Source organism: Neofelis nebulosa, chromosome 5 (genome assembly GCF_028018385.1).
Source record: "Neofelis nebulosa isolate mNeoNeb1 chromosome 5, mNeoNeb1.pri, whole genome shotgun sequence".
In the NCBI taxonomy this organism is placed as follows: Eukaryota; Metazoa; Chordata; class Mammalia; order Carnivora; family Felidae; genus Neofelis; species Neofelis nebulosa.
This window is the reverse complement of record NC_080786.1, coordinates 132,911,513-132,938,438: the sequence shown is the minus strand read 5'-3', so window position 1 is coordinate 132,938,438 and position 26,926 is coordinate 132,911,513. Positions and strand designations below refer to the sequence as shown.

Genomic DNA, 26,926 nt, shown 5'->3' with positions numbered 1-26,926 from the left:
TAACTTTGCATCATGATCATATGCTTAGAGAAGTGTATTTTCATAGATTCAGGAGTGTTTTCTGGGGAATGAAGTAATGAGGAGCCCACCACCCCCCAGTAAATAAATAGAAGGAGGAGACAGACATATAGAAGGATGCATGTTCAGTGTAGAAATCATAAATGATTGAATGATGCTGGTGATAAACAAGGTTAGAAGTCACTAGTCTAGACTAGGACTTGCCAACTGATGGCTGTTAGCACATCTGGCCTGCAGATGTTTTTTTGGTTTAGGTCATAGAGCTGTTTTTTTGTTTTTTGGTTTTTTTTGTCCGAATTGAATTATGGCCAACATTTATAAATTGATAGATTTTACATTAAAAAATTTGATGTTACATTTTTATTTTTTAATTTATTTTTAGGGTTTTATTATTTATTTTTGAGAGAGACAGAGTGTAACCAGGGGAGGGGCAGAGAGAGGGGAAGACCCAGTATCCAAAGCAGCTCCAGGCCCTGAGCCAGTCAGCACAGAGCCCAATGCGGGGCTTGAAGCCACAAGCTGTGAGATCATGACCTGAGCCGAAGTTGGATGATGCTCAACCGACTGAGCCACCTAGGCGCCCCTGATGTTACATTTTTAAAAAGCCAAAATTGGCAAATCAAGGGTCACATTTCTACAAATGTCTAGAGTAGTGGATACTCAGTAAGGTGGAGCGTGTGTTCTCGAGTCTACTTATTGCCTCACAGTCAACCCAGTTTCTACAGGCCTTTGAATTTACAAAACTAGGGGCAAGTCTAGATAATTCCTTCATAATTATTTACCGGTTATCATTATTTTTGTGTGTGAGAGAGCATAACCTCTCACTGAGCTCAACCAGATATGGCAGAGAAGGTGTCATGGTCTTTTTCTGTATAGCTGTCCTGTCTTGTTGATGTACATTAGATTCTTAGTAAATATTTGAAAATTGGCCGTAGTTTTTGATGGACGGAAAAGTTTAGTCTAAAATATTTTAGCATAGGATATGATAAATTAAAACTCTATTTAAAAAATACCGTATTCACAGATAAGCAACATAGTAGCAAAATAGGCTATAGCTTCCATCAAGTTTCCGTACACATTAATTGAACTAACAAGAGGCCTCATTGAAAATAATTTTCATTTAAACAAAAACTTTAGTGTTTTATATTCAACCTGCCAGAAGAACAGGTCTTCTTTTCATGCTAGGTGTATGTGGGTGATGGGGGTAAAGAGTAAGGCAGAAGGGCTATTAAAAATTGTAATTTGTAAGCAATATAGCAGTGGTGACCTTTGTATCAAATGTTACATCTAGTCCTTCTGAGATGAAGATCATATTCCCAAGTAAATAAAGGTATTCATCAGAATGAACTATAGAGTTTCAGTACTGCTTTATAACATCCAAACAAAGGAGGAATGTAGGATATAAGACCAAAGAATGCCCTATGGAGCCTTAGAAATTAAAAACAATCTCATAGGAGTAATGATTTTTAAAATCCACATATGGATAATGATTTGGAATAGTTGAAACTTTCTCACGTCTTACAGCCCTCTTGACTCATTCTAAAGTTTCATGCCCTCGTTGTGGAGGAAGAGCGAACTGAGGGAGAAAGGGATTTTCTTTATATTCAGATCATCCATTTTAAATGCATACAATATGTTTTCCATTTCCCATTTCATGAAATCTACCTTTTTTTTTTTTTAGCTGTCTTTTTCTTTTAAGGAGAAACATAAAGGGGCTTTCTTTGGGACCACTGGCCTTGACTTTCTGGTTATTTGGGTCTTTGCTAAGTACCATTTGTCTATTGTGATAAAGCTAAGCAAAAACTATCCAACAATGATATATTTTTGACAAGATACATAGAAAAATCATTTGTTAAAATTATAATGGAGTACTTGTTAACCTCAAAATATCTCTATATAGATCTATATCTTGGAAGAAAATACCATCATAAGCAAGATTTCAAGAAATGCAGTATATGGGCATGGATTAATGTCTTTTTCTATGTTTTATCTCAATGTTTTAATTTAAGATCAATTTCTTCTCCACAAAGTTTACTTTCAAAGCTTAATTATGATGGCTTCAAACTGCTCCCAATTTGATGTTTAGAAGCCTTCAGCTTCTTACAATCAGAAGCCTTCATGAGCATATATACTCTTTTTTTTTTTTTTTTTTTGAGGGGGAGAGAGTGTGAGTGGGGAGCGCAGAGGGACAGGGAGAGAGAGTATCTTAAGCAGGCTCCCCATCTAGCGCAGAGCCCTATGCAGATTTCAATCCCACGACTATGAGATCATGACCTGAGCTGAAATCAAGAGTTGGTTGCTTAACTGACCAAGCTTCCCAGGCACTGCCCCCCACCACTTTTTTGACACATATGTATGACTCTAAGCAACCTCAGTACTGTTTTGAACAAAAGAATGACTTGAAATGATGTCAAAATTCGTTTCTCAGCTAACACCATTCCAACCAGCTGACTCCAACCTTTGGATATAGGGTAACAAGCTTGTTAATCAGCTAGCTTTATCTGAAAGAAGAGACATAAACTCTTCATCAGGGAGAGCTTTCTGTTATCCTGCCTTATGGTAAGCTTCCAAACTTAAATGATTGTTTTTTAAAAATCAGGACATAATTTTCTGAGTCTCATGTATTATGCACCACAAATGCTTATCAAGGTTTTGTAAAATCACCAGATAGGAAAATAGATGGAGTCTTCTGCTTTGGCCTCAGTGCTGGTTAGGAGATACAAGTTGGAGTAGAGTTGGGAGGTGGGCAACGGAAGGCAGAGAGAAAGAGACATGAACCAGGAGGGAATTGGGAATCAAGGTTGCTTCTGGGGTTTGGGTTCCTCAGGTAAATATTTCTGTAGGTATCTGTATAATTGATTTTATTACACATGTGTTACAAAATTCATGGTTCCATGTAAAGAATAGTGATTATGAATGATGGTTTAAAATAATAGAGTTGGGAAGAAGTACTTAAGTATTTGTTTATTGTTTAATTGGTACATGAGAAGATTCATTATAGGGTCCACGCATCATCTTTTTAAATTCAGATCTAGGAACCATCTCTTTATGTTCCTGGTGGTCAAATGCATCATTCTTGGTTAATTTTATTTCTCCCACCATGAGAAAAGGATAGCAATGCTGTTATTACTCAAAAGTATCATGGCTCTTTGGAATATGTTTGTATTGAATCAATGTCCTCATGCCCCTTATTTACTGTGGAGTAATACCACTTATGGTGCTGCATCATACGTCACGCTGCTCATAAATGCTAGCCTCTGCTGCCTCTGTTGAAAGTTTTACTGTGCTTTGTTGATGATGACCACAAATGCAAATCTTTCCCAGAGAATTCAGCAAACTGTAAATGGTTACTTGTTTTCTGGTCATGTTATATGTGCCATTTGGAATTTAATTGTGTAATCGTGGATCAACTTATCTTCCAGTGAGTGATGGTCACTCAAACTCCGTGTGCCAGCATTATTATGTCTGTCCAATTTCATACAATTATGCAAACAACAACAACAACAACAACAACAACAACAACAACAAAAATAACACAACCTTACCACTCTGGTGATCCACTTTCCATGCTGCACTTCTGGAACTATCACCTGGATGGGGCCTAGTGCCAAGTCTATAGGCAACAAACCCTAGAACTCCTTATGACATCTGGTCTACCCCGCTGTTTAGAAGCTTGGAAAGTACTCCCAAGAGGATTTCAGGCTCAGGTGCCCTCTTAAAAAGCACTACAATCCCATGCACAGGAGGGAGACTTGGGAAATTTCAAGGATGGCACTCTAAAACATAGAACTCCCTTAGTCCAAGGCTGGGGCAAAGTCTTGGATTGCCTGGATGACAAACTCTGTAGGTGATTCTTATGCATTTGAGAACCACTGATCCACAGTGGAAATGGAAATAAGATCTTAGAGACATGTTTAAAGTAAATAGAAATAACAAACAAGGCATTAGTCTTGTAATTATGTTGACAATGAGGAACACAATTTAAAATATATATTTTTCTGTAATTTGAGGTATACCCTCTTCATTTCTTTGTGGTCTGTATGTTTTCTTTCAAGCACAAATATAGAGCAAGGACTCCCAGGAGAGATGACCGAACTCAGTTAGAATAAAGGCTTCTTTGCAACATCAGTGAATAGATACAAGTATTTATAATTATTTTTAATTATATGGAGTTGCTTTATTTTTGTATTTCCTTTACAAAATAAAACCTATCAGGAATAACTTGCTGATTTTCATGATGCTCCTCTCTCTGGAACCTGATATTTTATTATGTCCTTACATTATCCTACCAAAGAAGGGCCTCCCAACCCCCTAACTCTGTTGCTGTAACAGTCAGATTTCACTTTTGCTTTCACTCTTAGGTCTTCATTTTGTGTTGGTTTGTAGTGCTCTGGCTCTGTTGATCATTAACCGACACAAATCTTTTTAAGCACCTATAGCAACACTTTACATGACTAATAGCTGAAGTCCATTCAGTGTTAAATTAAAAATTGCTCAGTGGTGGCTGTTTAGGAGGTTTTGAAATCTAATAAATGCTGAGAAATATGGTGTGCTTTAATGCTTTTACTGCTGTCATGCTGCTGTGCACAAGGGCCATGTGGCACACTTGTAGGTTCTGAACCTACGTGTCAGTCAGGAGGCAGAGGAAAACTTTCAGAAAACAGGGACTTATGTGCATGGAATTCAATTACTGCTTGGGGAAATAAGTATAATTTATATTTTGTGTATAAAGTAATGGTATCTTGAAAATATTCAAAGAGAGGCATAAAATAAAGAACTCAGGAGATTCTTAAGGAATAACTTGGTGGGGAAGAAAAAAAGTCTGAACTTCATAGCATGTATGAATGTTCAGATACTTTCTAAAATATTATTCTGATATATTCTGATACATTCCATTCTATTCCATCCTATTCTTTGGTTTCTAAAATTATTGTTAAAATTAGCTTTATAATTCACTAATACTGTTTTTTTCCCCTCACAATATAAAATACACTGTTCTAGAAATTAAAGATTCCACAGAGAAATCATGGGGCATAATAGTGGAGACCTCTTTGGAAGGAGATCAAGACAGGCCTTGAAAGGCAGTCAGAGGACACCTTTAAAAAGCAGTCTAAGTTATTATTAGGCAATTGTTAGGCAGTAACTTAGGAGTCACCATAGGTTTTTGAGTTGATGTAGCATTATTACTGCTTAGTTTTAGAAAGACAGTTACCGCGGCAAATGTGTAGACAGTATTGGTGAGTTTGTTAGCATGATATAGTGATAGTATAGATAAGAAATCTCCATTAGAGTTGATATAGAGAGTAGGGAAAAGTGTCACAGTAGCATTTACAGAAAATGTATTTGGATGGAAAGAGGAAAAAAAAAGAAAGGAGTCAAAAGGACTTTGAGTTTTGGGTGATTAGAATTTTGTGGTAGTTATGGGTTTGATCGTGTTCTCCAAAAATTCGCGTTGAAGTCCCCCCAGTACTTCACATTATGACGCTATTTGGAGATAGGACCTTTACAAAGGTAATTAAATTAAACTGAAGCCATTAGGGTGGGCCCTAATCCAGTACAATTTGTGTCCTGTAAGAAGAGGAGATTAGACGGGGGTGTAGGGGAGGACTATATATAGAGAAAGAAAATCAATGACCACTCAGTGCCCACTCAGACATAAACAGCCATGGGAACTTTGACTTCAGGCCTGAGCTGATTGTGTAAAATGTGGAATGCAATCCACACAAAATGTATTAAAAAATAAATGTTGTGAGTCAGTAATAAAGTTTATCCAAGGGATTCGTTTCTTTAAAGCATGCTCAGAAAATACATATTTTTCTTTCTTCTTTTTCTTTTTTTCCCTCCAAATTAGAAAAATACATTTTTAAAAATAATACTTTTAAATTTTTATTCAAGTCTGCCAGTGTTGAACACTCATAGTTGAACGAGGAACACTTAGCTACCACCATGTAGAAACGTAAGGAAAACAAGTGTGGGACTCTACGTTTTTCCTATGGTTGTAGCAATCATAGTACTTATTGTCATAGTATCCAAATTTGAATAGATATACTTAGTGGGGCACATCTTTATGTGCTGAAATTTAAAAAATTATGTTATAAAATGACAGTGAATGTCACAACTGATATAAACAGAGCATAATTGGATAGCTAAATATATTTTAGGAAACTAGGTATTATATCCATAAACCAAGAATAAGTAATTTCTAAAACTTATCTACAAATTTTAAAAAATACATACTTAAAAAAATTTCTCACTAAAAACTTATGTATTTCTATAATGTGTTCCATTCAAGTCTATGCACACACTTCAGGTTATTTTACAAAGCCAATGGAAATATGGAAAGGAAATTAGATGGAGTGTATTTGTATTGAGTAACAAAATCAAACAAGTAAACAGAAAAACCCCACCTCCAGAAAATATTAAGTTAAACAAACTACAGAAAAAAAGCCCAAGACTCAAAAAAAGTTCAAAGATTTAAATTTAATTGAATTTGAGACTTAAAGGAGTGAATTCTCATTTTTTTATAAATTTAAATGAACAGGTAGGCCTGTTTTCTAAAGTTAAGGATGGTTAGTCTTTGGAGGAATAAACATAATTATAGGTTTTATTTCATGACTGTTCTTTATTTAAGAGGAACCAGCTGAAAACGTAGATGTTTCCACCTATGGCTAGCTAATATAATTTTTCCCATAAAATCTTGCATTTGTGTAGTTTAGTTCAATGGGCACATTAGGCAAGGGGACAAGTTAGTGCAAGCTTCTATGAAATCACCATTTCCATAAATTTTGGAGTCCAACTTATCCAGTGAATGGGCCTTTAGATTTTAAAGACGCTTAGATTGTTTTATTGTAATTGGCACTTGACTCCGTATAGAAATTCAAATAGATATTCATCGCTAGGAGAAGAGCTCACCTCTAGTTCCTGAGGCAGAAATGAGTTTGCTGTAATTCCTTCCTATGTATTAACTGCCTATACAAAGTCTGAGGACCAAAAATAAACAAATGAACTGTGCCTCTTATAATTTATTTAAAGATAGGGGGTTATTAAATAATTTAATGTCATTAATCTGTCAACTACTGTTTTCTTTATTAAAGACAGCACTATTTGTTACAGCAACTTCATGGTTTAAAAGCAATTATATGCACAAATGGTTGCAGGAAAAGAAAGATAATGAGAAAATGTGGAACTCCTAGAAGTAAATCAACAAAAGAATTAAAACAAAGCGATATGCCAAGTTATCTCACACCTTTCATAAATTAGAGGTTCAATAGCTTGATACTATGTATGAAGATAGATGGTCAAGTACATTCTAATCCACTCTTTTCATCTAGGCCGAATACCTGGCACAAGGTGAGCAAAAGATTAGGGACTTATTTCTCTTACTCCTTGTTCACTCATTTACCAAACAAGTATTTTTTGATGCAACACATGGGAGATAAAAAAGGAAACCTGGATCATACTTCTGGGCTCAAAAGGTTTTTGATGATGTTGAACATGTGGTAGGTCAAAAGAGAAGAGTAGGGGATTTGCAACAGCCTGGTGATTTGGATCCTTAGAGCTAGTTTCTCTAAAACATTTGAGACAAAATCTAAGTGTTGTTGTTTCCTAACCCAACTACTTTGTGAATAACCTGAGTGGAGATGACATCAGTGAAGGAAGACGTAATAGTAGAATTTTCAGAATTGATGATATAAAAACAACCATTCCTTCTTTGAGAGTATCTTCATTTACAAAAAAGTCAATAATAAGTAATACAAACTGTAGAGAAGTCAAGAGAAACTCTGTTACTTTAATTCTGTTAACAGACTTTATCATTAATGTCATTTGATGCCTGTTTCTTTGTAACATAAGACATGGCAATTAGACATTTTAAAAGAAAAATATTTATTAATTTTTTATGTAGGATTAAAAAAATTATTTTTAATGTTTATTTTTTGAGAGACAGAGACAGAATGTGAGTGGGGGAGGGACAGAGAGAGGAGTCACAGAAATTGAAGCAGTCTTCAGGCTCTGAGCTGTCAGCACAGAGCCCATTGCAGGGCGTGAACCCACAAACCGCAAGATCATAACCTGAGCCAAAGTCGGATGCTTAACCAACTGAGCCACCCAGGCGCCCCTGTAGGATTTTAATTTAAGTATAATGAAAAGAAAAATTAAAACATTTTGAAACTATTTGGTCATTGTTGCTTTTAAATGAATAAAAGCTAATTTGGAGAAAATATTATATGTATTTTTGACTCTATAAATTTTTCACTACCTGTTTTTGTTTTTGTATCCTCTCCTGTACATAGACATGACAGAATATCTTTATCTCATCCTTATTATTCTATATACTTTGCTGCTACTAATACTCAAAATGTTGTCATCTATTCTGTGTCTGTTCTGTGAAGCTTTGAAATCTTCCTAAACTGCCCAGTTGTCAAGTCTAAAGGCTGCTTGAGCCAGGGGTTCATTCTGGCTTGTATTGCTATTTATACATCCAATATTGAATTTGCAGTCATGGCCCTGTGATATGTACTTGTTAATACCCACTGTTATCCTTCAGTTGCTGACAGTTCCTTCCTTAACTCTTCTCTGACTGCTTCCAAACTATTATTATCAAACTTGAATCCTTTGATGTCTTGGAATTTTGGTCCTGTCCATTCATGTGTAGTTCAAACATGGTATTAGGTGATTAACGTGACTATTGCAACCTAATGCAATAATACTCTCTTGGAAATCCTTACTTTAAACCTGGGATACAGTGGGTATTCTTTATGAATTTTTCATACACATAGAAACCAAGTCTATTTCTAAGAAAATGTATTAGAATCAAAAGCTCCAGGCAAGCTGTAACTCATTCCAGAGAAGTGTTTTTCTTTTTCTTTTCTTTTTTTTTAAATTCTAAGTTTAAATAGATTATCTACTTTTCAGGTTTTTTTTTTTTTTTGAGTTATTGCAACCATCCATTTATATTTTCATCACTCAGTCAATGTATCAAATATTGTCTGACCATCAGTCATTGTCTCAGATATTTTGGGGAAGAGTTAATAAATAATATCGAGGGGCGCCTGGGTGGCGCAGTCGGTTAAGCGTCCGACTTCAGCCAGGTCACGATCTCGCGGTCCGTGAGTTCGAGCCCCGCGTCAGGCTCTGGGCTGATGGCTCAGAGCCTGGAGCCTGTTTCCGATTCTGTGTCTCCCTCTCTCTCTGCCCCTTCCCCGTTCATGCTCTGTCTCTCTCTGTCCCAAGAATAAATAAAAAACGTTGAAAAAAAATTAAAAAAAAATAAATAATATCGATATTCTTATTACCTTTGGAGAGCTTGGAGTTTAATTAGCAATATGGATAAATATTGAAGATATTTAAAATTATCTGTGTGTGTGTGTGTGTGTGTGTGTGTGTGTGTGTGTCAAGGGTTTTGAGAGCAGAAGAAAAAGGTTCTTTGGCAATATGTAGGAGAGGCAACTATCTCTGAGGATTCAGAGAAAGCTTCTTGAAAGGACTATTTAAAGTGAACTCTGAGGTTAGAGTAGGTGACAGTGAGAGTGGGCTAGGGTAATGTTGCATTCAGAGAAAGCTGCATAGACATTTGAGGAACTGAACGCAGTTTGCATGGTGTGAGGTGGAACTAGGGAAGTAGGGAAAGAAGCAGGAAAGTAGACTGGAATATTAAGTGGGACCCTAATTAGGAAAGACCCTATAGGCAAAATTAAATCATTTGGATCTCAAACTAATAACAAAAGGGAATCATTAAAATGTCTTGAATTAGTAATGATGAGATAGAATAGAGAACAACTGCAGGGAGAAGGCATGGAGATGTGGGGACCTAGAAGGGGCTATTTTAGAAATCTAGGTAAGAGATAATGATGGTTTGAAGTAGGATGGTAGTTCTATGGATGGATAGAAGTTGATGAATTTGCGAAGGTTTTTTAGGAGGTATGCTGAGAATTAAGGAATGCCTTAATATTGGAGGTGAGGGTTAAATTGATTCTAATGACTGTTGTCTTGAGTAGACAATGGTGATACCATGTACTGAGAGAATATAGAGTATAAGGAGTTAGGGGAAGAGGACATGGTAGATAATTCTGGGACTTTTTGACTTGTATATGTGAGTGGCGCTGCAAAGTGGAAATACCAATTAAGTAGGATAGTATCTCCAAGCTCAGGAGAGAGCCCTAGACAACAGATAGTAGCTAGTAAAGCCTATAGAAGTTAAGGTAATCACACAGTGAGAGTAACATACAATGAAAAGAATTTGCTTAACTGAACTTTAAGGACAATAACATTTAAGGACAGGATAAGAATCTCTCTCTCTCTCTCTCTCTCTCTCTCTCTCTCTCTCTCTCTCTCACATACACACACACACACACACACACACACACACACACACCAAGAAGAGGCAAGAAAGGCGGGAAGAAAACCAGCAAAATGAAATGTGATGAATGAAAAGGAAGAAAGTGTTTTAAAAAGGGAGGAATAGATAATGTGTCAGATACTTCCAAGAAATGAAGTAAAATAATAGGTGCGTGCCTACTGGTTGAGGTAGACCATTATTGACTTTGGAGGAGTAATTGGGGCAGAACCAAATTACTATGAATGAGAAGTGGAAAATAAAGAGGTAGAAACAGTGAATATAACTGTGGATTAAGATTAGCTGTGAATGGGAATAAAGAGTTAGTAGGAAAGTGGCTAGATTAGGTTGCAAGACTATGGAGGAAACTTGAGTATAGTTGACCCTTGAACAACACGAGGGTTAGAGGTGTCAAGCCCCACACAGTTTAAAATCTGCATATAACTTTGCCCCCCAAACTTAACTATTAATAGCCTACTGTTGACTGGAAGCCTTATTGATAACATAAAGTCTATTAACACATATTTTGCATGTTACATATATTATATACTGTATTTTTTCAATAAAGTAAGCTAGAGAAAAGAAAATGTTAAGAAAATCATCAGAGAAAATGTATTTATGGTATTGTATTTATCAAAGAAAAATCCACATAGGTGGATCAATGCATTTCAAACTTGTGTTGTTCAAGGGTAACTATTGTTTATATTCTGATAAGAAATGGTTTCATAGATAATTATAGCATTTTAATTTTTGTAATAAATGAGTAAGGATGACAAGTTTCTTCAGACTAAATCTTCTTAGCACTACACTGTAGTGGGCATTGCCAAGGTCCATGGTCTGGTTATCAGTTACGTTCCAAAATTAATCTTACTTATATTAAAGTATGTGCCAATGGGTTAGTCAGAATATTAATTTTTAATTAATAGATTATTTTTAGAAAGGTTTTAGATTTACAGAAAGATTTAATGGATAGTACAGAGGGTTCCCATACATCCTTCTCCCACACCCAACCCCACACACAGTTTCCCCTATGGTTAATATCTTACATCAGCATAATCTATTTGTTAAAATTAATGAACGAATATTGGTACATTATTATTAACTGGAGTCCATAATTTATTCAGACTTCCTTAGCCTTCACCTCATTCCTCCTTTCTGTTCTGGGATCCTGTCTCCTTAATCTCCTCTAGGTTTTGATAATTTCTGAGATTTTCCTTGTTTTTGATGACCTTGAAATTTTGGGGAGTACTCAGCAAATGTATTGTAGGGTGAACATCTACTGGAATCGGATGTTTTTCTCATGCATTAGACTGGAGTTATGGGTTTAAGGAAGGAAGATCATAAAAGTAAAGTGTGTCATTTTTATCATATCTTATCAAGGGCACATACAATCTACATGATTTGTGACCATTGATGTTGACCTTGGTCAATAGGCAGAAGTAATGTTTTCCAGATTTTGTTACTGTTACTTTCTCCCTATTTTCTTTCTTTTTTTTTTTAAAAAAAATGTTTATTTTGTGTGAGAGAGAGAGCACATGGGTAGGTGAGAGGCAGAGAGAGAGAGAGAGAGAGAGAGAGAGAGAGAGAATCCCAAGCAGGCTCCACACTCTAAGTGCAGAGCCCAATGTGGGACTCAAACCCATGAACCATGAGATTATGACCTGATTCAAAACCAAGAGTCAGATGCTTAACCAACTGAGCTACACAGGCAGCCTTCTCCCTCCTATTTTCATACTTGGAAGGAAGTCACCATGTACAGCCTGCACTTAAGGATGGGGAGTTGTTCTCTGCCTTTAGGATGGAGTATCTAAATAATTTATGTGGAATTCTTCTGAGATTTGTCTCTTCTGTCTCATTTGTTAATTTATTTAATCATTTGTTTATATCAGTATGGACTCATGGATACTTACTTTAACCTTCGAGTTGCAATCCAATACTACTTTATTTTATTGCCCCAATTGTTCCAGCTTTGACCTTTGGGGATCTTTTAGTTGGCTCCTATGTCACTTTAACCTTTATCAGCTATTTTTTAAATTAAATTAAAAAAAATTGACCTCTGTGCTTTACCATTCATTCCTTTCACCCCTGAGCCCTAGAAACCATTGATTATTTATCTGTCACTCTAGTTTTATCTTTTCCAGAATGTATGTAATTGGAATCATGTACTATGTAGCATCATGTGGGCTAACTTCATTCACTTACAATATGCATTTAAGGTTCCTTCACATCCTTTATGGCTTAATAGATCATCTCTTTGTATCCTTGAATAATATTCTGCTTTTCTCATATAAATGCTGTACATATTTTGTTAGATTTATATCTGAATATTACATTATTTTCTTTTTCCTTTTTTATATGGAATACTTTGAAAATTTGTGTGTCATCCTTGCACAGGGGCCATGCTAATCTCTGTATTATTCCAACTTTTGTATGTGTGCCATTGAAGTGAGCACTATTACATTGTTTTTGGTGCCAATGTAAATAATATTGTGTTTTAAAGTTCAAATTTCATTTTTTTCATCATCAGTATAGAGGAAAGCAGTTGCTTCTGTATCTTAACCTTCTATTCTGCACTTCTGCGATGATCACTTATTTATTCCAGGAATTTTTTGTTGATTCTTTGTGATTTTCTACATAGACAATCATGCCATCTCTAGACAAGGACAATTTTATTTCTTACTTCAAAGACTGTATGCATTTTATTATTTTTTTTTGTCTTAATGTGTTAGGATTTATAGTGTAATGTTGAATAGGAGTTATGAGAGGGAATATCCTTTCCTTGTTTTCAGTCTTAGTGGTAAGCCTCTAGTTTCCCACCATTGAGTGTGATTTTAAATGTGGGTTCTTTATAGAAGTTATTTTTTATTAAAATTTTTTTTAACATTTATTTATTATTTAGAAACAGAGAGAGACAGAGAATGAGCATGGTAGGGGCAGAGAGAGGGGGGAGACACGGAATCCAAAGCAGGCTCCAGGCTCTGAGCTGTCAGCACAGAGCCCGACGCGGGGCTCGAACTCACAGACCATGAGATAATGTCCTGAGCCGAAGTCGGACGCTTAACCAACTGAGCCACCCAGGCACCCCCCCCCTTATATACATTCTTTATCAAGTTGAGGAAGTTCCTCTTCATTCTTAGTTTCCTGAGAGTTTTTATCATGGATTAGTGTTAGATGTTAGGATGTGTCAAATATATATTTTTAATATCAATTGATATGATCATGTAAATTTTCTTCATTAGTCTGTTTATATGATTGATTACAATAATTGATTAATATTTGTTGAACCTGTCTTATATACCTGGAATAAATCCCACTTAGTCATGGTATATAATTCTTTTTATATATTGTTGGATTTGATAATACTCTGTTGAGGATTCTTCCATCTATGTTTATGAGAAATACTGGTCTGTAGTTTTCCTTTCTTGTAATTAATGTTTTCATTTGGTTTTGGTATTAATTAAAAACATTTTTTTTAATGTTTATTTTATTTTTGAGAAAGAGAGACAGAGAAGAGACAGAGTGCAAGGAGGGGAGGGGCAGAGAAAGAGGGAGATACAGAATCTGAAGCAGGCTCCAGGCTCTGAGCTGTCAGCACAGAGCCAGATGTGGGGCTTGAAACCATGAACCATGAGATCATGACCTGAGCCAAAGTCAGACACCTAGCTGACTGAGCCACCCAGGCACCCCAGTTTAGGTATTGATTTTTAATGAAGATATTCCTGGTTTTTGAGTTAGGATTTGTAGCAGTACAATAACACCTATTTTATTCCTTCCAATTAAATTAAATTTGATTTATTTCAATTTGATTCAATTAATTCAATTCAGTACCGTTATTAAGTAATATGTAAGGCACTCAGCTATGTACTGCAGTGGATGATAAATAAACAGGTTCCAGCTCTTGGGTCTGACAATCAATGAACACGTTCCCTTAAGAGAACAAATTCTAGGTTGAATTAGTTGGTAATAGAAGAAGGAAGTTCTTTAAAAACAGTTTAATAAAACTTTGGTAGAGAAATGAATTTATGTATCTATCCTAGAATATTTGCTCCTGAAGATCATGGATTTTACCTGTTTTTGCTTTTGTGGTATCCACAGAGCCTAGAGAGACTTTTGGAATAGAATAAATACTAAATACATTTTTATTAAATAAAGAAATTGTTGGTATAATTCTGAATGATGATCTGCAACTGGCATTCTAAATCTAGGTATCTTCAACTGTCCTATAAATGTTTTTAAGTGCTTAATATGAGTGCTATCCTTGACAATTTTATTTATAATATTCATAGTAACATTTTATTTTCTTGTCACAGCATCTTAACATCATTGCAGGTGCCAGTTGTGAAAAATTTTTAAATTATGTTTTGATATATTTTTGATTGATTGCTTAGGAGGATATAAAGAAAAAAATTTCATTTTAAAATTAACCCATCTCCAAATCACATAAACAAGTTAATTCTTATTTTGATGATATTCTCACTTCACTACACACAGTGCCTACTGTCTGTCCTTCCCCTTTGCAGGGAAGTTACCTATAGAGTGTTCAATACAATGATAATGTTCATTACCATGTGTCAGAAGGAATATCTCTTCATTGACCCATGTACAAATTTTTCTTGTCTTAAACCTCTACTTTGCTCTTAGTTTTTGTGCTATATGATATGGTATACTGACCACATGTTCTTACTTAGCATTGAAATGTGGTTAGCGCCACAAGATAAAACTATATTTTTTATATATTGGGTTAAATAAAATGTATTAATAAATGAATTGTACCTATTTCTTTTGTTTAACATATCTACTTGGAGATTGAAAATTATGTGTGTTGTTTACATTATATTTCTATTGGGCAGTGTTGGAGATTGTTAAGGATATGTGGGGTTGCTATTTATTTGTCACTGGGAAGAAACTAATTGTGATTTTTAAATTGTGTATCATGCATCTACTGATTTTTTAGATGCCCAGAGAAAAGCACAAGCAACTTGCCACCTAAACGTTGATGTTTCCAATGGCTTTTCCAGTGGTGGGAAGCTGGTAACAAATTGGTTGAGTCCAATATTTATGAAAGAAGATGACCCTGATGGGTCAAATGACATATCTAGATAATCTGGGGGAATTATTGTTGGATCTCTAATTATGTGGTTTTATCTGGTTTTATTTATACATGAGTATTAATATTGTATTAGAGTTTATTCTTAAGGCTTTACCTGCTTTGGATCCCTAGACCACATTCCAATTAGTGTTGTTTCTCTGCTACTTTTTCAATAGGGGAGGGAGCTTCTGTTTTACTCTGAACATTCTCATTATCCATACTACTGACCCTTGAATCATACCAAGTTATTTCTCTAGCCTTGAGGTCTGTGCCTTTCATATTCTGCAGACCATCACACAATTTCCCCCATTATTTTTCTTAGCAAATTTGTCTCGGGTAATTTATACTTCATTTGTATTTCCACATGAGTAAAACGATCTAGCTCATTCATCATTTTGATTGCTATCCTTTGGAACATTTCCTATATTTAAACTATTCTGGATTAGAGAAATATCAGTACTTTTCTTTCCTGAAAATAAGTGCAATCTCCACTTCATGAACAGGTAATGTTCCAAAAGAGCAGGAATCATCACGGCTGGAGTTTCAGTCCCAAGGCTAGCTCACCAATCACAGTGTATACCAAAAGTATTGTGTCAATAATGCTATGAAATTTAACACTGCATACTAAAATATCCCTATGCAAAAATATACATTTTCAATTTGGGATGGCAATAGTGCATCATCTTTTACTGTGATGGAATTACAGAAGTCTCCCCAAAACACTCCTATCTTTTAGCAAGAAGAAGGGGAAATCTTTCTAAATTAATTGTTATGGGTACCACCAGAGCCAGTTTAGTAATTTAAGCAGCTGAAATGTTGGGGAGAAAACTCACTCTTTGGCACTGGATTCTGACTTTAATTTCTTCCCTTCCCTTCCCTTTTCCTTCCCTTCCCTTCCCTTGTCTCCTCCCTCCCTTCCTTCCTTTCTCTCTCTCTCTCTCTCTCTCTCTCTATATATATATATATATATATCTATATATAGATATATATATATAGATATACATATATCTATATATAGATATATGTATATATATATACATATATCTGTATATAGATATATGTATATCTATATACATATATCTGTATATAGATATATATAGATATATGTATATATATATACATATATCTATATATAGATATATATAGATATATTTCATTTTTCACATACTTTCTTTCACAGATCCATCCATGGCTTAGAAGTAGTTTCTGTTCATCATGGTTTAATACAGAAGAAAAATAGTGTTTTTTTCTTTGTTGTCCATTTCTAAAACACACTAGTGTTCTTTCTCATTATTTATTTGCCATTTGTAGAAATAAGGCAATAGCAATCTTTTCTATGTGACATCACCCGGCTCCTTTCACTTAGTGATTTTAGGGTGATTTTAGATTTTAAAGAACATCAATCCATGTTTCGGTGGTAGGCCATGCTGGAGCTTCAACAAAGGCACTGGCTATGGGATGAGAGAAGCTCTTATTACGGGCTCTAGAATAAAAGCTGAGAAGGACAGTGCAGTGCGAATGACCAGGTCTAGGGGAGGAGCAGAGTGGAGGTGTGGCAGCTTCTGAGACTTTAGCACTTCTTTTTTTAGATTTTTTTCTCTTCTGATCTTAAGATTTGTTCTCCTTGAAGAGCTTTGAATATCCTTTGTATCATCAACAGCTCCTCTCCTCCTTTAAAAGATACCTTACATATGTCATGGTTTGTACTCAGTCAACTCTGTGCTTATAGAATTCAACTTTAAGTTCATGGAAATGATATCCATTGGATGGTGACGTATAGTAGGTACCATTTCAGAACCTTAAGTAGGCCAAGGTATTTAAACTGGGGTTCTTGGAGTTCATGAACTTGTAATCCATATTAAAAAGCACGCTCCTTGGAATAGTCACTACAGGTGGAAAAAAACCGAAAGTGACCTGAGGTCACTTCTGATGCATATGAATAAGAAAGCTTATTTGCTGCAGAATTTTACTGATTTCTTGACATGATACACATATTGTAACTCTCCAAAAGGGAGATGCAGTGTTCATCATTCAATGATATTATTAGCCAGAGAATTCTTTTTAAAACACTACTTCCAAGAACTAGGATGTTTTGGAATACAATATGTGAAATGCTGAACTATATTTCATTTTGGTATCATTTTTCCACATGTTTTAAGGCTAGGCCTTTTCTAAAACATAAATCTGAGAGCTCAAGGAAAAAAAATCTTTATTTTTTTGGTGTTTGTCATGCTGCAATTTTATCAGCATTACTTATTTGAGATCAACTGAAGAATTTATTTGGAAAAAAGGAGTTCTATAAAAAAACAAAATATGATAACCACTAATCTAGCCAAGTGCCTTATTTTTGTAAGTTAGAAAACTCAGGGCCAGACATTCCTTGAAGTGATTTATTATAGATCGTATAACAAGCTAAAGCTCAGAACCCTATTCCAGTGTTCTTTTGTATTCCCCAAACTACAGTGAATACGTCCAGTAAAGCTCAAATATAATAAAAATGGGCTATATACAGACCCCACTCAGTGACAACAAAATTTAGTTCTTCCCAACCTATTCCTCAAGAGTATTTGATTATTTATTTCATGCATATAAATTTTTTCTCATGGTAAATTAAGGTATTTCACCAACATCTTACTCTTACACAAATTGTACTTCATTAGACTAATAAATATGCAATAATATTTTATTAAATTCGGTAATATTTTCTTTTTCTTTTTCAATTAAAGTGATTACACTAATGTATGTTAAGTAACTATTTTTGCTGCATATTCCAATTGTTCTTTGTTTCTTATGGCTCCATTTTCTCATTCTTGGCTTAAAATTCTTAGCTGCCAGTCATTGTGATGAAGGAGCATGATTATGGGCTTTGGAGTTAATCACAGCTATTCTTGAATTCCATCTCCATCATTTACTAGGTGTGTGACCTTGGGCAGATCACAAAACTTCTGTGAGCCTAAATTTTCTCAACAGAAATATGGTATGATGTCAGCTTCATGGGTTACAGTTCGCAGATTGTTCTGTTCAGATCTTGGACAAAGTCTTAAACCCCATGTCCATTCTTTTTGCTTCTGGTCCTGGAGTCTGCTTTTCTTTCTCTCCTTCCCTTCCTTCTTCTTTCTCTCCATCCCTCCCTACCTCTCTTTCTGCCCCTCCTCCCACATTGTAGCAAATAAAACCTAAAATATCCATTGGTGGTATTGTGGGTTGCTTTTGGAGATGTCTTTCCCCAACTTGCATTGAATTAGACACAGGTTCTTGAGCTATTAATCTATTTTTAGACATTTTAGACCTAAAATGACAAAGCTTTTTTTTTTTTTTTTTTTTTTTGGTTTAAAGCTAGTCACTTCATTAAAGTAGACGAGAAATTACAAATAAAAAAGGCCGTAGGAACATTGGAAAGCTTAAAAAATGTTATTTTGTCATAGTTTTTGTGCCTCTTCTAGAGATACCAACTCATTTCCTTTCCTGCTATCTTGAAGTCCATATTAGACTTCTGTTTTCAGCTTTCATTTCTAAAGGTAGGATTGATCAGATTGCACTCCCTTCCTTAATTCTACTCCAGGAATGAAACAGATTTTCAAACCCATCGTATTAGAAGTATACAGGTAAATCATCGGTTACTTCTTACTTCTAATGGGGAATAGACATTCTTGATAATCTCTGTACATTGTATCTTCCACCTCGACAGACCATTCCAAAGCATCCTTACCTTTTGATGAGGGAGCATAACGCAAACTGAGGGCAAAGTACAAGCTAGCACCGTCCTTCCCACCCCTCTGGGTGGAATATATGTGATATTTCTTGGACACTCCTGGCTACCCAAGAACAAAGGAAAGGGGTTTAAGTGCTTGCCATGGTGGTGTGGGAAACTAGGGCAAATGAAAAATTAAATTTCCTTACTGCCTACAGTCCAGCGATAAGTCCTTGAAACAGGCAGAGTGGCCTCCTTCTAGGAACTCAGCTGCCTCAATGATGACACTTTGCTAGGGGCAAAAGGGAATCTTGGCTTAACATTATCCTGACCCCTCAGGATCTTATAAGTCTACTTTATTTTATTAATTTTTTTTTAATGTTTATTCACTTTTTGAGAGACAGAGACAGTGTGAGCAAGGCAGGGGGCAGAGAGAGAGGGAGACACAGAATCTGAAGCAGGCTCCAGGCTCTGAGCTGTCAGCACGGAGCCCAACACGGGGCTTGAACTCACAGACTGTGAGATCATGACCTGAGCTGAAGTCTGACACTCAACCGACTGAGCCACCCAGGCACCCGATAAGTCTACTTTAATATATAAAAATTCCTTTGGAAACTTCCTTTATCTTAGCTCCCCCAAGATGTATGCTGGCAATTATACTCTAGGCTTATGGCCCCCTGAAGGGTCTCATACATCTGAAGGGTCTCATGACTAAATGGTAATAAGTGGTGTTTTCTGAACAACAGCTAGCCCTTCAAGGTCTTGGAAACCTTGCTTCCAAAATGTCTTAGAGACTTATGCTGTCCCTAACCCTCTCCCAACCTGAGGGTATATAATCAGTTACCTGTCACAACCCCAGTGCAGCTGTTTCTGCCCATGGGTCCTGTCCCTGTGCTTTAATAAAAACACCTATTTGCACCAAAGATGTTTTCAAGAATTCTTTCTCGGCAGTAGCTTCCAAACCCCACTGTCACCCCAAAACCCCATCATCTTTCATCATTATGAGGGGTGAACAACACAGCATGTTGTCTGTATGGCATTTTGCCAGGCTTGTGGTATGTTATTGGGAAGTATTAGTTTTCCCTTTATCCTTTTTCCTTCAGGGAGTTATGCCAAAGTGGGAAGGAGAACAGAGGCTGTCAACAATTCCGTGTAAAGAAAACTATTAGTGACTAATTCCATGAACTCATTTATATCATAATTTAATTTAGCTTTCTTACCACTTTTTCATGTGCTTCTGACTGCTCTGATTTAGGTTTTTGCTACCTCTGCTTTTTGGGAAGCTTACTGCTAGCACCTTCCCTTACATACATTTTTTATTCACTTTTTTCTCTTCTTCATGTTTTTTTCTGTTTGAAGTTGTCATTTGACTTTGCCTTTTACTCTCTCATTTATATAGTCTTCCAAGATGCAACTTTGCCTGAAACGTCAATTTTGTGATTTGCCAGTCCATAGTCCTTGTATATATATGAGTTCTCCATGATTCTTCTGTCCTCATCTTTTTTTTAATATAATTTGTCAAATTGGTTTCCATACAACACCCAGTGCTCATCCCAACAAGTGCTGTCCTCAATGCCTGTCACCCACTTTCCCTTCTCCCTCACCCCCCTATCATGCAGAAGAATGAATCTTCTATCCTCATCTTAATGCAGTCTCTCTTAGGTTTTTCTTTTTTTAATTTTTTTAATGTTTATTTATTTTTGAGATAGAGACAGAGCATGAACGGGGGAGGGGCAGAGAGTGAGGGAGACATAGAATCTGAAGCAGGCTCCAGGCTCCAAGCTATCAGCACAGAGCCCAATGCGGGGCTTGAACTCACAGGCTGTGAGATCATGACCTGAGCCGAAGTCGGACACTCAATGGACTCAGCCACCCAGGCGCCCCATCTCTCTTGGGTTTTATAAACCAGAAACAGCTGAATCACATCAACCCATATGAAAAGCAGGGGTTCTTTATCAACTTTCCTTTATAGATTCTCCCACAATTGCCCAAGATGCTATATGTCAAGCAGGTAGAGTCACAGAGCCCTAACAAGAGTAGTTATACCCACATCTTTCAAAGCTAAGCAGGTGTGTTATATTCAAACTCTACTACATATAAATGAGAAAACTTGCATCTGGACACTTGTCTATGTTGTGCTTCCAGGGAGTGTCTAAATATCCAACTCTTTGCTCATTACGAAGACATTCTGCCTTTAAAAACATTTAGATAGGAAAATTTTGCTGCAGCTATTACAAAAGTTGAAATTGAAGCCAAAATATTCAAGCCAACATTTATGCAAGTGTATCCTTTGCTGTACAGTTAGAATTTGGAATAATTACATCACTCATGAAAGATAGTTTAGTATGTCCCAAATGGCACTGTTTAAATTTCCATTTGCTATTGTGTAGAATCAGCTAAATAATGTAGTTAAAATTGAGCAAGTAAGCAAAATTAAACATAGGGTGACCATAACATTGTTAAAGCATTTTGGCACTTTAAATCCTAAATTTTTGTGTTCCCCTAGCAGCAGAGATCACTGGCATTATGACATTTTCTTTTGTCCTCTTGGGTTGTTGCTGCTATCAAAATTGCATCCTTTTAAAGTGTGCTAACTAAGTAGCTGAGGAGATCAACAAATAACTTGCAGTTTCTTCCACTGTTATCACATGTTGAGGTGAAAATCAGTTCTTTGTGTCAAATTTTCTGGTATGAGAAGAAGAAAAAAATTTTCTTTTGTCAAAATACTAAAAGAATCACTAAGGAGCCTATATAGCTTTAGTCTTACTAGGCATTCGTTTTGTTACCTTTAGTAGGATTCAGAAAGTAACAGAAAATGTTCAAGCCTATTTATATAAACTCTGGTCCCTCAGAGGGAGGTTGGCACTTTATATTAGGAAGAGAAGTCTGGCTATCACTTTATGTATTCTTAGAAACTTAAAAAATGTAGGACAGGACTACTGAAAAATCTTGACATTCTAGAATTTGGATAGAAGAGGAAGTATATCTGTGAAGTATCTGGAATTCTTCCATGTTCAATAAATGCCTTAAGGACCAGTGGTGAAGAGAAAGCAATACAGATTCAGTGGTCCATAGCATTCTGGAATTTCTGTTCTTCAGCATGCTCCATTTCTCTGTATTCCTTCAACTATTGTTTTTCAGTGCTTCCATTATTGTTAGAATTTTGTCCTAGAGATGAAGGCACTAGAATTCTACAAAAATTTAAGCTATCCTAGGTCAAATCTTTTTTTTTTCCATATATTTTTTTGAGAATAAAACTAAGGCATTTATGTTGAGCCTGGTAACTGAGCTTTATAATACAGGTATAAAAGGCTCAGGAGTACAACTAAAATTTACAAACCTATTTTACTAACTTCTGTTGCTTGTAATTATCTTAAGGTAATAATCCACATCCATCCAGGGCATAGACTATTTTCTACTTCTTGGAGTCATGAATATCACAGATGTACTATATACACTTTGAAAAAATATTTTTTTCTTTTTATTGACTCATTAATCCTGCCCCCTTCAAATATCAAGTGACATCTAAGTCCAATATTTTAAGACTTTCTGCATACTTTATTTTTTTATTCTAGCTACCTTTTAAAAATGTATTTACATTTTCAGATAACGTTATCTAAATTTTCCATCCTTAAATAGAAGTTCTTCACTTATTCATTGTGAATGCCTTTCTATGAACACACCTAACTTGGCTCCTTTTTTCCTGAGGTATAGATTCCAGACCTGCCAAAGTCAAGTGCTTATGTTGTTACACAAGCAAAAAATACCCTTCCTTATTAGGCTGTCTTCTAGGAGCAGTCTATATGATCTATGATTCATGATAATCACAGATAGAGTATTTTTCATTCTTTTAAATGGAAGCTCATCTACCACTTTTCTACCTTCTCATTGAGCTTAGTAAGATTTTTGTGTGTGTGCAACTTGTGATTTTTTTGTGTGTAAGAAAAGCTTATTGTTAACTGAAAATTGGGAGGTTTCCCAGAGTCTCCCCTCCTTGTCACTTACAACTATATTCCCTAAGGCCTTATCATCATTGGTATCTGTGGAAAAAAATCTACTTCTATTGTGATTCATTGCTATCTCTCAAGGCCATTTATGAGACAGAAACAAACATGATTTTATATTTATACAAAACTTGTAATAGAAAATGTAAAAGTGTGAAACCAACAATAAATCTTCCACGAACCTATTTTTAGCCCACCCATGAATCTTAAAATTAAAATGTACCCCCTGGTTCATGATGAGCACTGAGTAATGTATAGACTTGTTGAATCACTACATTGTACACCTGAAACTAATATAACACTGTATGTTAAATATACTGGAATTAAATTAAAAAACTTAGTAATAAAAAAAAAAGATGTATCCTCTTCCCCTTCCCGAGTGCACAATCGTGGGAACTTTGTAGTCATAAAGACTAGCAAAATAAATGTGTTCATGATCCCTTCTTGGTGGTGCTGTATGAAATAAACCTGTAAGTCTTTTGAGATTTCCTTTTTTTTTTTTTTTAAAGTTGCTGGTTTGGAGTTTTGACAGTTGGTGTGAAAATTCCCAATCTACATGTGAATACTTGATAGATAATGACTATATATACTACAAGAGCAGACATAAAGTAGGATTCCATCTAAATCTGTCAACTTAGACCATAATTAGTATAATTCTATATTGTTTTAGTTGCATTACATCATTCGGTTTTAAAGCAAACAAATATTTCATCAGAAGAAAAATGTGTAAATGTTGAGTCAGCAGAGCCTAGAGCAATTTCCTGTGCCTTAACATCAAGGAAATCTTGCAGAGACAAGTGTTTTAGCAATTTCTGAAATAAAGCTAAAATAACAAGGGCAAATGTCACATTGTTTCATTCAATTGAAATAAAAGTGAAGAACTCTTTTTATAGATTGTAGCAAAAAAAGAGACATCATGGCAAGATGTATATATTTCAATGAATGTCTGTAGCCTGCTAGACATATTTGGAGCATGCAACATGTAGCATCAAAGATGAGGTTAGGAACTATAGGAATTTGACTTTTTGGATTACTTTGCAGTGCTTTTCATTTTCAAAAAAGAAACAGACAATGTGTTTCCAGGGAATTCTTGTCTCTCTTGGATGGTATTTGGTGTGGATTCTCAAATATGTCATCACTATCCCTTGGTAAAGAAGTATGTCTTTTAAAGCAAAGGGCAAACTTCTGCAGCCAGATAACCATATATTTTTCTTTGCATACTGATTTTGGGGTAGGTGCAAGGATGGCCACTTTATCCTCTGAGACTGGCTGTGTTCTTTCGGATTCTCCCACACTCTGGGAATTGTCCTTAGGCAACTTTGGATGGATCCATGCTGGGCTTTTGAGGGTAGAGTTTTAAAGCTCAGAAGAGGAGGTTGAAAAACAATCTTTTTCATCTACAAATGAAAATGCAGAGTTTTTTTTTTTTTTTGAACAGAATGTAATTAGCCCAAGTGGAATTGGGCCAAGAAAGAAGCATTAACAGGCTAAACATGCCCCCAGTTCTTAGAGGATTCCAAAGATGGGCTCATTCTCAGCTGTCATGAGGGAAAGGTGAAGCATCTACAAAAGTCTAAAATAGGTAAATGGGAGACATGAAAAGAGAGAAACAATTCAATTTTCTCACAAATTAAAGATGACAACTGCAGCTAGCCACCCACTCCCCAATCTAAAAATCCATGTGACTAATTTTTCTAAACAGCCACTGGAATGTTCCTGCTGGGAACAGGACAGATAATATATGTAGCTGGCACTGTCAACTGAGAGAAACTATTGTTCCAGTTGGGGAATGGAGGCCAACTCCCTTTAAGATTTCAAGACAAGCTAATGTAGGACACATCTGAAGTAACTGAAATGAGAAAGGGGGGGGACCTCAAATTAACTGTGCAGTGTGCCAGCTGACCAAATATAAAAACGAAACAAAACAATACAAAACAAAATAATCTCCTTCCCTCAAACTAAAAGAGAAGAAGAAAAAGGAACATTTGCTTTGTGCTTGCTCTGTGCTCATTTTGGCTTGCTTCAGATACTTTTCCAAGTTTAAATTTGAAAGTTGATGACTCCCAGGAGCAGCAGTGTTCTTTTCTAGGTGTCATTTTTATCTATTTCTGTCAAAGCCCTTTAATAAGAAATCAAGGAGAACCGTCATTTAAGAAAAAGAAAAAAAAAAAAGAAAAAAGGGTACAATAGATGGCTGACTCCAGAATGAAAAGTAGTAGAGATATAGTAAATTTACCTAAAAAAGAGGGATTTCTTTAGTTAGTAGAAAGAAGTCTGAGAGCAATGCCTTTCAAAATATGACATCTGGAACTCACTAGAATTAACTACTTGCTGGGGAAAAAAAATCCTCTCCAGATTAAAAAAAATCCTCCTACCCAGAAGTTTGTTTTTTTTTTTTTTTTTCTTTTTTAAAAACAAAACTGCTTGCCATTTCATTTAGGTGAAAAGACCGTAGAAGTTTTGGAGATAAAGATGTGTTTATGCACTTTTGTAACTCAAAGGCAATTTTGACTTTAATATCAAACTCCTTCAGATTTTGGCTCCTCATGAGAGCAAATGCCCCAGAGTGTTTGTTTTAGCCTTTAACTGAACCGCTTATATGTGAAACTTGAAAGAGATCTTTAGTGTCTCTTGCAAGGACATTTTATACATGCAATATGGGTTGGTAAGCTGAAAGTTGAAAGAACAGGATTTGAATCCCCCTGCTGAGTAATGCTGGATAAATTATAAAACTGTTTGGAAAATGGTGATAATCATACTTGAATTCTTATATCATAGATTTATAGAAAAGATTACATGAAATAATGAATGTGAAAACACACTAAGATCTACAAAAACTTCTATAAAGTAAAGCACTCTTTTCCTTAGAGTGTGTTCTTTTATCAGTGCACTTGCTTTGTATTAGGAGTTTCTCTTCAAATCTTTATTTCCATCTCATCTCTTTGAGTCATACTTATATTACTGTAAGTTGACTTAAAAAGAATTAAATGGGCAGTTGTTTACATGGTTAAGTTTTTTTGTCTTCATATATTTTTGTCAGTTTCCTGAGTTCATTTCAGAGATTTTGACTCAAGTCAGGATACTAATTCTCTGAAACCACCTTTTGTCCCACTTGACCACAATGCACAAGAGTCCTGGATAGAAATGGAGGCAAGGGAGCCCAATATAATTTAAAGGGATTACATACACTTAACATTTTCTATGAGAATATGAACATATATGCGTAAGTGTGGGGAGAATACAAAGGAGGGGAATACTAGAGGAAAATACATGTATGAAAAATGGTAGCAGCTCCAGTCGAAAATATGCAGTGACATGGACTGTGGAATCAGAATCCAAGGGTATTTTAGAATTATCTAGTAATACCCAGGGCATGATAAAGGAAATCCTTTAAATTACATTTCTGATGAGGACTATTTGTATTGACTTTTACTTTTCAATTGAACCAAAGCTGTTGTCTCTTGAACCATGTTTCTTAAACGTTAATGTGCATGTAAGTCACCTGGAGACCTTATTCTGATCAAAAGCTCTGGGGTGGTGGCTGGGATATTGGAAGAATTCAGTGTTTCTGACAAGCTCTTGGTAAGTGCCAAAACTGCTGCTTCTCAGACAACAATATGAGTAGTCAGGCTGAATGTCACTATAATTATTTTTCCCTTACAAGTAACACTCCAAAAATATATCTATGGAGAAATTGTGGCTATGGAAATATTGTTCCAGAAAAGTTTCCGTGTTTTGTATGGCTTTATTGAGGTGAAATTGATGTACAACAAAGTGGCATTTTTAAGTGT

General features: G+C 35.6%; 1 protein-coding gene and 1 non-coding gene across 2 annotated transcripts in view; one reads left to right on the top strand and one right to left on the bottom strand.

The window, feature by feature from the left end:
- The window catches only part of LOC131513198 (uncharacterized), a 434,303-nt gene that overhangs the window by 148,651 nt on the left and 258,726 nt on the right, over positions 1 to 26,926 (top strand). The gene's annotated exons all lie outside the window — the stretch shown is intronic.
- On the bottom strand, positions 12,701 to 12,804 carry LOC131513260 (U6 spliceosomal RNA). Its single transcript, XR_009262491.1, has one exon. It is a non-coding gene; the product is annotated as a U6 spliceosomal RNA (small nuclear RNA).